The following is a 7,251-nucleotide window of genomic DNA, read 5'->3' on the forward strand; positions in this document are numbered from 1 at the left end:
AGTTTGTACCAATCTAAGGAGTTCGCTTTCCGTAGAGTGCGGGGCAGTTGAGAATACAAGGTGATGAATCAGAAAAGTCCAGACGAGTCTGGGAGTTCTCAAAATTGGAAAGCTGACACTGGAATTGGATGTTGAATGCCATGGTTCGACGAGTCGACGGGTGTTCAGTGCCAGAACTTCCTGGTTTCCCCAAGCGGAGTTGGGAGTGTTACCTCCTCAGCAGATTCAAGGTCTGTGTTTTCCCTAGCAGGGTCGGGATGGTTATCTCCCCAGCAGGTTTTAGATCGGTGTTTCCTCAGCAGCCAGGCCTGGAGGTTGTTATTTCCCAGTGGAGGTATCTATTGGTAGTGGTCTCTCCAAGCAGAGTCGGGATTGTCATATCCCCAGCTAGTCAGGGATTGTTGGTTTCCCCACAGAGTGCGTTGGTGGTTCTTTCCCCAGCGAAGTCCCCAAGTGGATCGGGTTTCAGTGGAGGTCATCCTTGGTAAAGGTGGTCCTTTCTCCTAGCAGCAGTGCTATTCCCCAGCAAGGTGGAGATCAGAGTGTTGGCCTGTTCCTCAGCGGAGTGCCTCGAGCTCCCCAGAAGAGTCCCTTGAGGGGGATACTTTTATGCATTCATCATGTAGATAAGCATAGCATATTGCATAATTAATTGCGTAGCATTTCCATGGTTATGGAGCATTACGCTAAAAAATATCATGCATCAGCATTGCAAGCATAAGCTAGTCTCAGACCGTGGTTATTGTTTGAGAGGTGGTTTCGCCAGAAGGTGAAGATGTTACTCCGAGGAGTTTGGCATCATGATTTTTGATCAACAGTATTCCCCAGTAGTGCGATATTGGAGGAAGGATTTCTGTCGGGCGGAGATGGGAAAAGATGATCCAAGGAGTTTCGGGATCCAAAAAAAGGGTAAAGAGAAGAGAAAGAGATAATCCCCAGCTAAGCGCAAAGTGTTCATTTGCTAGGGTTGAATAAAGGATAACATGATCATGGTTTGTTACTCCCAGCATGAGTCATTGGCATGCGTGCCGCCTCATTTATCACTCTTCCTTATCTTTGCCGATGCTGACCGGCACGACCAGTTTTCCGGTGTTCAGACCGAGGTGGTATTCAGGCCAGTTTCCGATTTTCAGATCGAAGAAGTTTGCGACGATCAGGTCGAAGAACTTGTGGCACTCAGGCCAGTTTCCGATTTTCAGATCGAAGAAGTTTCCGACGTTCAGGTCGAAGCACTTGTGGCACTCAGGCCAGTTTCCGATTTTCAGATCGAAGAAGTTTCCGACGACCAGGTCGAAGAACTTGTGGTATTCAGACCGAGGTGGGCACTCAGGCCAATTTCCGATGTTCAGATCGAAGAAGTTTCCGACGATCAGGTCGAAGAACTTGTGGTATTCAGACCGAGGTGGGCACTCAGGCCAATTTCCGATGTTCAGATCGAAGAAGTTTCCGACGTTCAGGTTGAAGCACTTGTGGCACTCAGGCCAATTTCCGATTTTCAGATCGAAGAAGTTTCCGACGTTCAGGTCGAAGCACTTGTGGCACTCAGGCCAATTTCCGATGTTCAGATCGAAGAAGTTTCCGACGATCAGGTCGAAGAACTTGTGGCACTCAGGCCAGTTTCCGATTTTCAGATCGAAGAAGTTTCCGACGTTCAGGTCGAAGCACTTGTGGCACTCAGGCCAGTTTCCGATTTTCAGATCGAAGAAGTTTCCGACGATCAGGTCGAAGAACTTGTGGTATTCAGACCGAGGTGGGCACTCAGGCCAATTTCCGATTTTCAGATCGAAGAAGCTTCCGAAGTTCAGATCGATGCAGCTTGCGGCACTCAGGCCGGCTTTCCGGTATTCAAACCGAAGTGGTGTTCAGGCCAGTTGTTGGGCATTCAGGATAATCTCCCGGTATTCAGACCGACATTAGTACTCTCATATTCTGATGTTCAGTATTCAGACTGACGAGCGGCGTTCAGGCCACGGTTATTCCTGTGATACCATTTATTTTGGTATCCAGCTCAACATTTCTGTCCGGTATTCAGGCCGACTTTTTCCGTACCAGACGGATGTTTCTTTTGAGATTGCTTCTTCGCCGATTCTGACAGGCATTGTTAATTATTTCCCATCAGAGTGCAAATTGTTCGTCTGTTCTTGGTATTCAATCACTCTTCACCCTGATCATCTGAAAGCCGAGGCTGTTCATATCGACAGGTTCACAGTGGATTGAATAGGGGCAGCTGTAACACCTCAAAATTTGCCCTCCTCTCTTGGGACTAGCTTAGCATATTGCATCTCATTTTTTAGGACATTAGTCATTGCATATTGCATACCATGAGAAATAAGCAAGTCATCCTCCTAAGTCTTGCTCAGAAGATAAAGAGGTTAAAATATTCAAGCTTGGGGGTCTCATGGATTGATCACTAATCATCTGAGGTTTGTGCTTCACTTAGGGTTTTTGGTTCCTCAAGGAGATTGGGTATTATCTTGGTTGCAATGATACATCACCATCATCATGGTCTTATCATCACCAAGAGGTTCATTATTCCTGATCATGTGCCTTGGGATTAGAGTTTTGACCTCTGGTCAACCCTAATCAGTTGCATTATGCCAATCAGGGTTTTTCAAGGAGATGGGGTTTTATTGAGATGGAGATCATCATATGGTTTTATGGAGCTTGTATAAGCTAGGGTTTCATTTTGGAGCCATTCCATCAAGAGATTGAGGCTCAAAATCGTCTGTACATGGCCAAGTCATCTGTCAACTACAAAAGTCAACCACAAGTCAACTGTTGGATTTGGAGGTGGGAAGGGGCTAGAAATACTTCATTCATGTTCAAACAAGTCTCATTTGACATTTCAAACATCAACATTGAAGAAAATAAAGTCAGGACAAAACTTTCCAAAAATAGAAAGTGACCTGTAATTTGAAATTGCCAAAAATGGAAAGGTTTTCAACTCAAGATTACATCATCAAGAAAGCTTCAAATGAAATTTTGTTGAACATGAAAGTTGTATATATTTCTCTCCCATTTCCAAAAGGTCCAAGATCATCAATTTCTCATGTGTGGTTAAGGAGATATGATCAAAACTTGACAAAGTGAACAGGGAACTTCAAATGGGCATAACTTTCAAACCAAAACTCCAAATGAGATGGCTCTTTTTGCAACATTCTTGTTTTAACCTCTAGTTTCCAAATTTGGCATTACATGACATGCATTACATTCACATAAATATTTGGAAATTCAATTGATTTTTGGAGGGAAAAATGGAATTTGAAATGTGTGCATTATTTGAACATGGTACCACTTCCATTGGCCTTAAAATGATATTTTGAGTGCATTTCAATCCAAAATTCGTATTGTTCACATGCCATGTCCATGCATAGGGTGAAAAGTTCAATTTGACAAAACACCTCAAATTTCCCTAATTTTCATTAGCACATTGGTTAATCTTGATTAAAGCATGATTAGGAGAGAGTATATAAGCTGAAACCCTAACAGAATTTCACAACAACACCTCATAATTTTCAGATCTAGAATTTTTCATCAAACTTTTCTCTCAATTTTTCTTCAAATCTCTTCAAACAAGTTGCATTTTCCTTGCCTAATTCATCATCTAGTATCATCATGGAGCATGTTTGAACCAAGATCCAAGTGAATTCGTGCACATTGGAGCAGCTCAAGCTTGAAGCTCATCAATGGTAAAATCCAAATCCGGTTGAATCAAGGACAATTGGACCTCAAGCCTTCATCCAAACACTTGTACAAGCTTGCTAGAGGAAGATTGAAGCATTGCACGGCCTGGAAAACACGAATTACAAAGCTGCTCATCAAGAAGTCACTTTTTCGACTTCCTTAATTCTCTAAATTGTTGATATATTCTTGTAGATCTCTTAATGGTGATGATTCTGCACTTTGAATCGAGCGATTTCGTGCATAATTGAGTGAGAACCATGCATTTAAAGTTTTGGTGATGAAACTTGATTGATTCGATTCATGCATGTTTTGTTGTTTCTTGTTAAATTGATTGTGGATTCTTGTTATGTGATGAAAGATCTTCATGTTCATGTGCTTAATTGCCAAAACTGAGAAATTTTTTCATCATGATGATGATGATGTTACTGTTCATCGCGCGCGAATTTTGAAGAAGATGATTCTGAGGTTTAGGCAACGGTTTTGGTTTGGTTTTGGCAACAGCAAAGCGTTCTCTTAGGTTCGCTAGGGCAGGGCGCTGATTGGCTGCATGTGATTGCCATGCAGCGCGCCAATTTTGATTTCAAAATGTACCAAGTTCGAATCCAGCCCAGGCCATATGCAATTGCTTCATTTCTTTTTTTCCCTTTATCATGTACATTGCTTCACATGTGGTTTTTTTCATTTTTCTTCAACTTTAAAAAATCAAAACAAATTAAATAATCATCCAAAAAATGTGAGGATTTTTGCATTGAGTCTCTTTTTCTCTCTAGTTTTTTATCATCATGATAACTCAAGTTGTGCATGGCCTAAAAAATATTTTGTCTAGGGTTCTTGTACATGTATGCATTTTGGACATTGCCTTGCTTATGCATTTGTGAAATGATGGTTGTTGATCCAATGAATCTGAAAATTTGCATGATGAAACTAGATATCTTGCTGGACATTTTGGTGTTGAGTTTGCATTTTTATCAATTGCCATTGCTGATTTATGATTTTTCTAAGTTAGGTGTGACAATTTGTGTCACACCTTGTGATGATCAACTTGATTGATAAATTTGCCTTACCAAATGATCTCCAAATGTTCTGTTTTTTTGTATGGTGCTTGATATGAATGTTGTGAATGCTCATGATTTTTTGTGGAATTTTGGATTGATTTCTGATTTGATTGAGATTTTTCATTCTGGATGATCATTTGTGAACTTTTGAATGGTATGGATTTTCATTTGTTTGTGAAATGCTTGTGCTTTATCCTATAGATGTGAAATTTTGCACACTATTTCTAGACATGTTAAAGGTTGTTTTGGCTTTGGTTTGAGGTTTTTACCAATTACCATTTCTGTTTTAGGCTTGTGCTAAGTTGGTGTAACATTTGGTGTCCTATATGTGCTTGATTATGCTTGCCTTGCCTTAGGAAATTTGATTACCATGCCAAATGTTGCTCAAATGCTCTAATTTTTTGTGTGATGATCATGTTGTATGTTCTGTTTATTCATGATTTTTGCCAAAATTATTTGAATCATTTTTGATTTAATGTGCATTTATTCATTCTGATGTCACAATGTGGTTACAATGTGCATACCTTGCCATATTTGGTTCATGAAATGAATTTGGTGATTGATATTGATGTGGGATTTTTTGGATGATGTTCTTAATTGATTGAGGTTGATTCATGTTGAATTTCATGTTCTGTTTTGAATTTGTTCTCCCTCTTTGACCCTAGGCTTTGACCTAGTGGTTTGCCTCTCATGTTTGAGCTTTGATTTCAGGTTGAGCACTCAAGTCCCATAGTTGTTGATGCTCTAACACTTGAGCCTTTGGTGTTTACTTTTGACTACTAACATTGTGTGTTTTGTAGGGTTGTTAACTCATTTGAGTTTGACTTGTGGCTTATGCCTTTGCTCATTGGGTTTGACTGTTGATATTAATGTTGTCTGTTTGTCTGTACAGTTTAACTGACTTGTGTGATGTTTCCACAGGTACATAAGTTGCTTAAGTTCAATTTGAACTTGCTTTTGCTTGGTTGCTTAACCACATAGGTATAATATCTCTGACTTCATGTAGTCTGGAAGACCTGTCCTGTTACTTGGGCAGGCACCTGTCTGAAGCCCTCCTTAAGAGGCAATGCTTGTGTATGTTTATTTTTTGTGCCAAGCAGGAAAAGTCCTTTGATAAGGCAATTGGCAGATAAAAGAGATGTGCAATCCATCTCCTGCTATTCAGTGTGTCATCCACTTTGCTCACACACCTTGTGTTGATGCATTGTGGATATTAACCCAAGATCCTTGTTGAGTCAGTCCTATGTGGAGAAGAGTTCCTACTTTCTGAACTCCCACACTTTCATTTGTCTGAAGCTCTCCCAGGCCAGGGATAAGAGCTGTGAGGTCTTACCCTCACTTCCCATTTCATCTGCTTCACCCTAACTCTCAATGTTAGGGTTAAGAGCTAACTACACCCGATTCCAGTTGGCTTGTGTTTCACAGCCTAACCTTGTGTGAGCCCACTTTGTTTGTATATAGTGTGTGCTAATTCTGTGTATGTTTGCTTTGCCTGTGCTGTTTAGGATAGCTTGTTGCCTGTGCAAGTTAGATAGAAACCTCAACCTAGGACCATGGTGGATTACATGATAACTATTAGGCTCGAGTTAGTCTCCCTTCTAGTTTGTCATTTCCCAGTCTCTGGTTAGGAGAAAGTTTCTCCCCTGTTAAGGGGAACTACGTTGCCCTGATCCTCATACCAGATGAGGTACGTAGGCAGGAGATTGTATGAGGTCTCTCCGGGCACCCTTTTTCTTTTTTGTGTGTGTTTGCTTGACAGTTATTAGGCTCGAGTTCCAGACTCCCTATTAACTTGTCTGTCTGTTAACCCTTCTTGTGTGTGTTAGGAGATGGATATAAGACCAGCGATTGGCTTTCCGTATCTTATTGGTGTTTGTTGTGTGGAGTCTGACGTAAGTCCAGTGATTGGCAGTTGGTTTTCTGTGTGCGTTTGTTGGTCCGGAGTCTGATGTAAGTCCAGCGATTGGCATTCAGTTTCCATGTTTGCCTGTTTGCGTGTGTTTTGTTTCGGCGTGCGTGAGCCGAACTACGGTAGCTCTGATTCTCATTCCAGATGAGATACGTAGGCATAGGATGCGATATCCTAGCTAGCCCGTTCCTCTCTTCCCCCACCTGTGTTGTTTCCGGTGTGTGTGTGCATTCTTTCGAGCAGTGTTGAGCAACCTTTCTTCTATTCTTTTGAGCGTGGATCCCGTCGAGTACGGCGGATGCGTAGGGGTGCTAATACCTTCTCTTCGCATAACCGACTCCCGATCCCATCTCTCTTTGGTCGCAAGACCATGTCTTTTCCAGGTTTACTTCGAGCGTTTCCTTTCCCTCTTTGGGATAAATAACGCACGATGGCGGCTCTGTTTGTTTTGTTTTTAGCCCGCCGGTTGTTTTTCGCAGATGCGACAAAATGGTAAGGGTCATTTGTTTTGAGTAAAATAGTGGGAGCATATTTAATTAAAGGCCTAACTAAATATGTTATTGATACTTATATTTTCATTATTTTCATTATTTTCATTATTTT

Source organism: Lathyrus oleraceus, chromosome 7 (assembly GCF_024323335.1).
Source record: "Lathyrus oleraceus cultivar Zhongwan6 chromosome 7, CAAS_Psat_ZW6_1.0, whole genome shotgun sequence".
NCBI lineage: Eukaryota > Viridiplantae > Streptophyta > Magnoliopsida > Fabales > Fabaceae > Lathyrus > Lathyrus oleraceus.